The 10255-nt window shown below is 42.8% G+C and overlaps 1 long non-coding RNA gene across 1 annotated transcript; it reads left to right on the top strand.

Annotated features, from left to right (window-relative positions):
• The first annotated feature begins 8948 nt into the window (after positions 1-8948).
• On the top strand, positions 8949-10087 carry LOC129864815 (uncharacterized). The gene is made up of 2 exons (XR_008761252.1): positions 8949-9164; positions 9810-10087. It is a non-coding gene; the product is annotated as an uncharacterized LOC129864815 (long non-coding RNA).
• The last annotated feature ends 168 nt before the right edge of the window (positions 10088-10255 follow it).

Raw genomic sequence — 10255 nt, 5'->3', positions numbered from 1 at the left:
AGAGCGTCATAAAAGTAATAGCCTTGTCCTAGAGTTTTATGTCAGTAGTTCCGTTATTTGCCTGTTGGTGGAATTTCTCAGAGGCCTATAGTGTCAACATCTTTAAACTTTGTTTAGACGCCGACAAACCCCAACCAGTTTTGTTGACGCAGCGGTCGTCTCCCCGGGTTGTAGCCTGATGTCTGGGAGACACAGCCACGCGTGGCGGGGGTGGGGAGGCTTTCCTGGAGCCCTCCGAGGTTCCTGTCCAAAGATGTTGGTCACTGTGCTTCCTGCACGTTCACAGCAGCCGCAGCAGCATCAGGTGACGCATCAGCACAATGGGGAACCAATGTCTTTGCTCTCAGATGTAGATGACCTCCTCTTCAGTCAATCAACATGGACATGGTCAACATCAACAACATACATTTTTTTAAAAATCCGCATAGGTTTTCACGTCATTTCAATAACAGAAAATACGACGTTGAAACAACGTGGAATACTGATTGGATTTGCAAAAAGTCATCAATTTAAGGGAATTCCGCTATTTTTTACCAAACCTTTCACCTAAATTTCTGATTTTTTTGTGTCGATTTCATGTTAAATTCACATTAGTTGACTATCAGCCAAATGTAAATCAAAACTATAGTTTGAACTGATGTCTATGCCAGGTGGATTGTGTGCACTGTAAAATAATTGTGTGCACCATTTAATAATTTCACCAACATTCACGTGATGAATAAACTTGCGTAAGACATGTGGACTTGTGTTGGCTCCCCTAGGTTAAAGGCTTCAACGCAGTGGGCTAACGTTGTTTTCAGTTGCATATAGGCTGTGACCCTGATTTGATACCCAGACAATCACATAAGGAGGTCCAAATAGTTTATACCTGGTTTGAACTTCAGTTATTCAATACATCATTGTTCCTAAACCCTGATTAATAAGGCTATTATCATTTAAGGAGTTTTATTAAGACTCTGTAATGACATTTAGGTTGTTGCTCAGAAGGAAACCTATAATTGTTGACATACTTTGACATGTAGTACTTGGCTCACATCCAAATGAACTAGGTTCAGGTACTCAGCATCTGTATGAATCGTTTGGGAACAAAGTTAATTTTGGTCAAAAATGTGAGACGTGATACAATGATAATAACGTTACATAACAGACAGGCAAGTAATCCTCTTGAAACGCAACAGTAGCCCATACCTACTTGTAGTTACAAGCAGTGTCCATGCCAACACCGAAATAGAATCCATGTCTCAGGAAGATGCAGAGACACTTTCAAGGAATCTGATCAAGTTCAACGGGAGGCCGAGAGTCCACTCCGCAAGTTTGCAGACAGCATTCTTAGAAATGTTTCCTGCTGATACAGTTCCCTTGTGTTACAATCAAACACGTAATATGCGCTAGTAGCTCTGTTTAGTAGGATTACTCATTTAAATGACTATACTAGTTTGTGGAATTTGCCCAGAAGATGTTTCTCAGAACACTGAGCTTATTCTGGAGATCCCCTCGCTCTCAGCTGGCCTGTGGGGCCCGAGCATAATTGTTACTGTGGTCGTGCGTGCATGTATGGGGGTGTGTGCACTTACAGTTTGTTTGTACAGTATGTATAATATGCACGTGAACATGTATGTGTCTAGAGTATCGGATTTCCCTGTATTTGTTTTAGTAAAGCAGTAGGATCCGCGAAGCAATCAGAGAGTGACACCTGATAGGGCACATTCAAACATACCACTACTTCCTCTGTGACATAAAAGGCTCTCATAGTCCCTTAATGGCGTGTAACTCATGACTTACAGGAGGACTTTGCTGGAAAGTTCCTGTACTTAGGTCCCAGTGGGTTTTAAAAGGGCGGATTGAGGACAGGCCCCATATGGGGCCCCAGTTAAACACCACCAGAACACTGTGTTAATTAGCTCCGGTAAAGATGCCTTTGGAGCACTTTCAATGTACCACCCATGTGTAATGGGCACCATCTATCACACCAATAGAGCATTATTACACTTGCTATAAGCATTCATAACAGCTCATGCTTTCTTATAAAAAGCCTTTAAAAATGCCTTTAAATATACTTGGACTACATTACACCCACATGGTTCATTAAAACAGATACGGATGTTCGGTCTGCTCCGTCTGATCATTTACAAGCGAGAAATATAGATGTTTTTTCGCCTCCTCCTCAAATAGGTCCAAATCCTATTGAATAATGACTGGCCCCAAGACCGGCACTGTTGGAAATCACACGAGGCTGCTGAGGGGAGAACAACTCATAATAATGGAGCAAATGAAATGAAATAGCATCAAGCACATGAAAACCATGTGCTTGATGTATCTGATCCAGTTCCACTGATTCCGCTCCAGCCATTACCACGAGCCCGTCCTCCGTCATTAAAGTGCCAATCTTTAATAGACCTTGTATTATTCTAGGTATGAAGAGGATTCAATAAGATGTATTTATTTATTTAAACTTTATTTAACTAGGCAAGTCAGTTAAGAACAAATTCTTTTTTTACAATGACGGCCAACCAAAAGGCAAAAAGGCCTCTGGCGGGGACAGGGGCTGGAATAAATAAGATATATAAATATAAGACAAAACACACATCAGGACAAGAGAGACACCACAACCCTTCATAAAGAGAGACCTAAGACAACAACATAGCATGGCAGCAACACATGACAACACAACATGGTAGCAACACCACATGACAACAAGATGGTATCAACACAACATGGCAGCAGCACCAGTTAGGAACACATTATTTTAAATGATCAAATTCGAAGGAAACTTGCTAAGAAACAGGGTTCAATAGTGAAGTAGACTGTATAGACCATCTTATCACAAGGTCAAACTACTGTATGTAATTCCTGTCACAATTCATTCACGCCATTGGGCCATTTGATGTTGGCATCATTTCAGACTTTCTATAAATATTGGTTCAAAACAATGGAAGGCCCAAGGTGTGAATTTCTCACCCACTATTGCTGTAAAATGTTGCATAGCAAACAACTTGTGGGCACCTTGGATATTACAGGCTACAAAGGACAGGTGGTTTACAAAGCACACCTTCACATAGACATGAAGTGAGCATCAAAGATAACCCACGTGACTGGCTGTGCAGTCTCAATGTCTCTTAACATTGTCATGGTTCTCTGTCTGGCCTGGGTCCATGGCTTCCTGAACTGTTTGCTCAAATCAAACTCTGGGCTGTTTGCTTATGCCTGAGCCAAATTTAGAGATGAGGGAGTGAGAGACAAGGTACGTGCTGCGAGCCATGTGTCAGGGCTGGGGGCTGGGGGGTGTCCCCGTCTTAGTGACTCCATGGCTGGGACCTACGTTGCCGATGCATTAGGAATGATTTAAAAGGGAAAGAGGGACGAGCCCAAGGACACCCACCTCCCCTTGTTGTCAATAAACAAAGACAGCCAGGAGTCAGGGAAAGAGAGCGAGAGAGACAGAGGGAGAGAGAATCCACAACATAGTAAACAGCCCCAGTGAAAGTGCATGGCGGCAGTCTTTCTCCCTGCCGCTGGGAAGACAGCCAGATAGGTCTGCCTTCTGCAAGTCAGTCCACTGGCGCGACACAAGACAGGAAACTCACAGGAAAGAATGGGGGGACCAGAGAGGCAGGAGCCAGGTCGGGGACAGTAAGCCTGTCGGAAGTTATTGTTTTCGGACCAACACAGGCGTCTGTCCGCAGTCGAAAGAGTAATCTTTCAGTCGGGTCTCGCCTGGGACAGGTTCTACTTATGTCATGACCCCTCCAATAGGGATTTTCTGGGACAGGAAGCCCCGAAGCTCGTCACCACAAGAGTCGTATTGTGTCCTGCTTGTAATAACAGTAGCAAGTAGTTATTTAATAGATTTTATGAACTTCCTTATTAAATGACCTTCATTTCATACCTATGGGCCATGAGGAACGAGAGGAGACTGACCTTTTGGATGTAAACAATGCTTATGATAACTATCACAACTACCTCCCCGCTCTGTAAGTCATTTTGTGGATGCCAGACACACTTCAACTGCATTGTATGTGACAATCTCACAGTTCCCACCACACATATCTTTCGATGCATAAGCTGGTCTCTCAACCGGCTACAGCGATCCTCTTCTCGCGTGATGATAAGTTGTATATTTGTCCATCTCTCCTCTGTTCTGTTCAGTCTCCATTTTAGTCTCCATTTTACCAAGTTTTGTTTCCAGTTCCATGGCAAATGGAAAACAAACAAGAACCAACAAGGCTAGTTCATGCTGGTTCCTCTACATAATATAACTCTCTCTCACCCCTCTAGTGTGTGGTATTCTATGGCCTGGCTGCCATGGTCTCACCCTGACCTGCAGCCCGGGGCGTCATGGCGATGGTCGAGGAGGTGAGGCTCGTGCTTAACGCCACAATAAGGGACCATCGGCCAAAAGAGGAAATCTGACCTGCTGTTTGGCAGTCTCTACAAACCGCCTTCCCCTGTGGCCTAGCCAACCACCCTGACCTCGAGCCACCCCTGTTGATTGTTTAAGGAAGAACCTCCACACACACACACAGCTATAAATACCTGGCGGCTCTTCAGCAAAGAGGATTTTAATAGACTGAGAAGAGCCTCATCTACTGATAAACAACAACTTGGTCTGAGACAGGTTCCACGTCGCTAGAATAGCCTTTTTACTCTGGCAGGAAACACAGCAGAGGTACAGTATGTTTGGTGTTTAACTCTGTCACTCCTCCATAGACCTAACCTTTTCTGTAATAATAATGTGAATATAGACTGTTATATTACTGTATGCTCCTGTACGGGGGGAGCCTACTTTTAGTATCATCCTAGGGTTTGGAAATGTGCCAAGTCTACTAGGGTCCCGAACTGTGCCAAAAGAGAGATGAAATCCCTATGACTGTAAGCAGTACAAGGCTGAGGGCTCGCACATCTGTTCAAACTTCCCAGAAGCCCCGATCTCATAGCTTAACATGGCATAATAGAAAACACACTCCAGTCACAACACAGCTGTTTCATCTGCTAGTCCAGTGCCAATTCCCTTAATTCCTTTAACAGGGTGTAGTTGGTCAAGAAAGACAACACAAACACGTGTGGCACTTGAGGCGTGCAGGCAACACTATTCAATTGATCAATGGAACAAATCCAACAAGTGTAACAAACTAACAACAATGAATGGATCATTTCTTCAGGAGCTGTGGTGCAGTGGTTGGACACGCTTGATGCTCTCCTTAGCTATGGGGCCACAGAGGTCCCTATCTGAATAATCTTTTATCTATAGCGACATTGAGGCCCCGGTTCATTGACTGAACCCTGAGCTTTCTAACCACTTTAAGGATTTCATGGTTGGAGTTGGTTCTATCATCCAAACTACGATAAGATCACCAAGTCTGATCATATCGGGTTGGGAAGGCTTCATGCTGTAATGAAAAGTCACAGATAAGGCCATGTGATTATCTAATGTGGTGTAGTCGCTTATTCTTTGTAAAAAAAAAAAAAAAACATTGCATAGGGCTCGGACAATTACTGTATTACCGTGTAACGGACGGTTATGGATGAGACCATTATGACAATAAAATAAGTAAGTTCAGGAGTAAAGATTTGCTTAACAAGTCACATAATAAGTTCCATGGAGTCACTGTGTGAAATAATAGTGTTTAATGTGGTTTTTTTTATGACTTCCTCATCTCTGTACACATACATTTATCTGTAAGGTCCCTCAGTCAAGCAGTGGATTTCAAACACAGATTCAACCACAAAGACCAGGGAGGTTTTCCAATGCCTTGTAAAGGAGGGCACCTATTGGTAGATGGGTAAAAGAAAAAGAAGCTGACATTGAATATCCCTTTGATCATGGTGAAATGATTAATTACACTTTGGATGGTGTGTCAATACACCCAGTCACTACAAAGATACAGGAGTCCTTCCTAACTCAGCTGCTGGAGAGGAAAGAAACCGCTCATGGATTTCACCATGAGGCCAATGGTTACTTTAAAATAGTAAAAGGAGAAAACTGAGGATGGATCAACAACATTGTGGTTGCGCCACAATACTAACCTAATTGACAGAGTGAAAATAAGGAAGCCTGTACAGAATAAAAAAATTCCAAAACATGCATCCGGTTTGCAAAAATGTCTAAAAACATGTTTTCACTTTGTCATGATGGGGTATTGTGTGTAGATGGGTCAGAAAAAAGCGATGTAATCCATTTGGAATTCAGGCTGTAACACAACAAAACGTGGAATAAGTCAAGGGGTTATGAATCCATTCTGAAAGCACTGTAAATCACATCTGAAGCTGTAGACAAACAGTGAGTTTCTCCAGCAGACAGGATTTAAAGCAAATACGAAGCTACGGAGGGAAAGACATGTTTAGCCTCTCAGTTGTTTGTTAAAATGACTGTTTTCCTTTCTTTTCACAATGGGGGTATTTTGGTGAAATTGTTGAAATTCCTGGCTTTTCCCGGAAAGCACAGACCACGATTTTATGGATATGTTCAGTTAAGCATAATTAGATACATAACACGCAGTATGTTAAAATAAAACTCTGGCAGTACTTAATACATATTATTTAACCGTCTTTATTTAGGAATGAAATAGAAGTGTGACCTAAGAGGGCGTTTCCCCACCACACCACAACCATGGAAATAGTCAAACTACCCGATCCATCTAACCACAGTATAGTTCACCACCTGTGGGCTTTACCCAGTTTCATTTCAAACACCACATGCTTTCAGGCATGATTATTCATCATCCCGACATATTCTTATCACATAGGTTATTTTATCACTGCATTTTGATTCTATTATCTTAGCTTGACACCTGAAGTAACTCAAGCTCTAATCTTTGGAAGGCTGTCCAGCGATAGAAAGGTGACCCCTTCAATGGGGTTGGGTAGAGTCTGTAGTGGCCACATTGTGGTGTAAGGAAACAGCAATTGTCATTACTATGCAGTGGACACCAGCCATGCCAGCATATCATTCACTAATCACCCCAAGGAGGATAACCGTTAATAGCCTATCCAATTAGTGAATATAATTTGTCGATATTATGCCAACTTGATCTAGCCTCTCAGTCTTGTAGACATATGTGAAGCTGTGAGCTTAAAAGAGGAAAGTAACCTGTTTGCAGCAGGGATGTGCCGGGCCCATCGCTATCAGTTTTCTAAGGTCCCACAGTTGGCAGTGCATGTCAGAGCAAAAACCAAGTCATGAGGTTGAAGGAATTGTCCGTAAAACTCCGAGACATTATTGTGTCGAAGCACAGATCTGGGAAAAGGTACCAAAACATTTCAGCAGCATCGAAGGTCCCCAAGAACACAGTGGCCTCCATCATTCTTAAATGAAAGAAGTTTGGAACAACCAAGACTCTTCCTATAGCTGGCCGCCTGGCCAAACTGAGCAATCGGGGGAGAAGGGCCTTGGTCAGGGAAGTGACCAAGAACCCGATGGTCACTCTGACAGAACTCCAGAGTTCCTCTGTGGAGATGGGAGAATTTTCCAGAAGGACAATCATCTCTGCAGCACTCCACCAATCAGGCCTTTATGGTAGAGTGGCCAGACAGAAGCCACTCATCAGTAAAAGGCTCATGACAGCCCGCTTGGAGTTTGCCAAAAGTCACCTAAAGGAATCTGACCATGAGAAACAAGCTTCTCTGGTCTGATGAAACCAAGATTGAACTCTTTGGCCTGAATGCCAAGCGTCACGTCTGGAGAAAACCTGGTACCATCCCTATGGTGAAGTATGGTGGTGGCAGCATCATGCTGCGGTTATGTTTTCAGCGGCAGGGACTGTGATACTAGTCAGGATTGAGGGAAAGATGAACGGAGCAAAGAACCGAGATCCTTGATGAAAACCTGCTCCAGAGCGCTCAGGACCTCAGACTGGGACGAAGGTTCAACTTCCAACAGAGCAACGAACCTAAGCACACAGCCAAGTCAACGCAGGAGTGGCTTCGGGACAAGTCTCTGAATGTCCCTGAGTGGCCCAGCCAGAGCACGGACTTGAACCCGATCTAACATCTCTGGAGAGACCTGAAAATAGCTGTGCAGCGACCCTCCCCATCCAACCTGACAGATCTTGAGAGGATCTGCAGAGAAGAATGGGAGAATTTCCCCAAATACAGATGTGCCAAGCTTGTAACATCATACCCAGGAAGACTCGAGGCTGTAATCACTGCCAAAGGTGCTTCATCAAAGTACTGAGTAAAGGGTGTGAATACTTATGTAAATGAGGTATTTCTGTTTATTATATACATTATTATATACATACATTTCTAAAAACCTGTTTTTGTGTTGTCATTATGAGGTATTGTGTGTAGATTGATGATTGTATTTAATCCATTTTAGAAAAAGGCTGTAATGTAACAAAATGTGGAAAAGGGGGAAGGGGGCTGAAAGTGTACTTTCCAAATGCACTGTACATAGTAGTACATTCACACATACAGGATGTTACGCATGAAAGCCCACTGTTATCTATACAAACACAGGCTTGTTCCTCTCTGTGAGACACTGGCCCATGCTTTCCAATGCATTTGTAGCTGGGCACAGAGAGAGGGTCAGAATTCCGTGTGACAACAAAGTAGTCCACTTAGATCGTCAGAGGGATGCAGCGGGCCTTACACCCTGGCCTCCAACAACACTGGCTCCCCCTGCTGGTACACAGTGGAGGTGCGGGCGCGCTCCATTCATCTGTTGTAGAGAGGAGTCAATGGCCTTGTCTGAATACCCATTCTTGCCTTCTAAATGGTAGACATCTTGGGTATGTCAAAAATGTAATGGCTTATTTGCTCCGTGAGGCTTATTTGATAGAATATACGTTTCGTAATGCTTAGGTTGTTACGAGTGTACTGATACAAGTAGGACAAGTGACAATCCGTCAACTTTGAGAAAAACAACTTTATATCGGATTTGTGCGCATGTTGTTCACACGCGTATCTGCACTCTCATTGGCTAGAATGGTCCCACCTGATCTCTCCTCTTCCCGACTGCCTCCGTTGTTAACGTATTTTCATTTTTAGAGCGGCCAATCGATAATCTTCTACGACTCTATTCAGGAAGAAAATCGTCATTCGAGACCCACGTGTGTTTGACAACAGCTGACAATTAGATATGGTGACGCGCTGTACCAAAATTAACCAATGTCGGGAATCAACGAAATTGCGCAGTAGATTATGCATTCTCGGTATGGATGAGCCTAGTATGTGGATTTTTTGTTGCTTACTTCATTCTATTTTCTTAAACAGTACGTTATAAGTAGTATGTAGTACGATTAGTACACAGTATGCAGTTTTAGTAAGTAGTTGGCAAGACATATTTCAAACTCAGCCATTGTCTCTCTGTTGTTTGGTCCTTAGTCTAAATTACATGGTTACCATATGAAGTGGTAATACGTGGTGTAGTATGACAGATTCATAATTCCATCTTCAACTTCAAAATAGCGAAAATAAATTGTATTTGTGCTATTGTGTCAGTGGTTGTGAGCTCATATCCCAGCTCTTAGTAAGTTTCACCATTCATGATGTGTAGAGAGAAGTGTAGCAGCCACATGGCACTGATGGTGGAGGTCATAGGCATCAATGTTGAATCAGCAGCTCCCCACTCACTTTGTTTCCTAAGAAACAAAAGCTATGAAATATGATAAATCTTTGTCTCCCTTAATGACCATCTGAGAGTGAGCTATAAAGTGGACTGTAAAAGTCAAGTTTTTTTTCTGTGGTTTGCTATGTGTGCCATTTTCTCAATTAGAATGTACCTCAACATATATAATTCACTACCATCATGCAGCTCAGGACTCACTTTTTATAGTCGGTTATATGACGGTTTTAACCCTTCTGAATCTCAGGCTGCCACTGAGGGTGGGGAGAGAACACATGCCAAGAGAGATCACCAGTTTGTTGGAGTACATCAGCCATTCCCCATTTACCTGCAGGGGATGAAGAAGCATTGGCTATAGGCCTACAACATCCAATAACTTCATATGTTTTGACAATTTAAAGAGTGCATTGTCACTTAAATTGCCTACATTACAGACAGAAACGTATTTGCCATTGACCATTAAAGACAGCCAAAAGAATAGTGAGACAGACCAAACTTTCTCATATAAAAGCTGCCACAATTGAATGTGTTATTTTTGTTTTTTTCATTGCTACACTAGGCTACTTACTCTGGACTCACGAAAATCATCTTTCGTCCATTTAGTTTCAATAGAATGAAGATTATTTTAGTTCTAGGATGCTTTTGGGAAACCCAGGCCAGACCAATTCAGATGTGGACACCATCTAATGAAAC

The sequence above is a fragment of the Salvelinus fontinalis genome, chromosome 11 (assembly GCF_029448725.1).
Source record: "Salvelinus fontinalis isolate EN_2023a chromosome 11, ASM2944872v1, whole genome shotgun sequence".
NCBI lineage: Eukaryota > Metazoa > Chordata > Actinopteri > Salmoniformes > Salmonidae > Salvelinus > Salvelinus fontinalis.
This window is presented reverse-complemented; position numbering and strand designations above follow the sequence as displayed.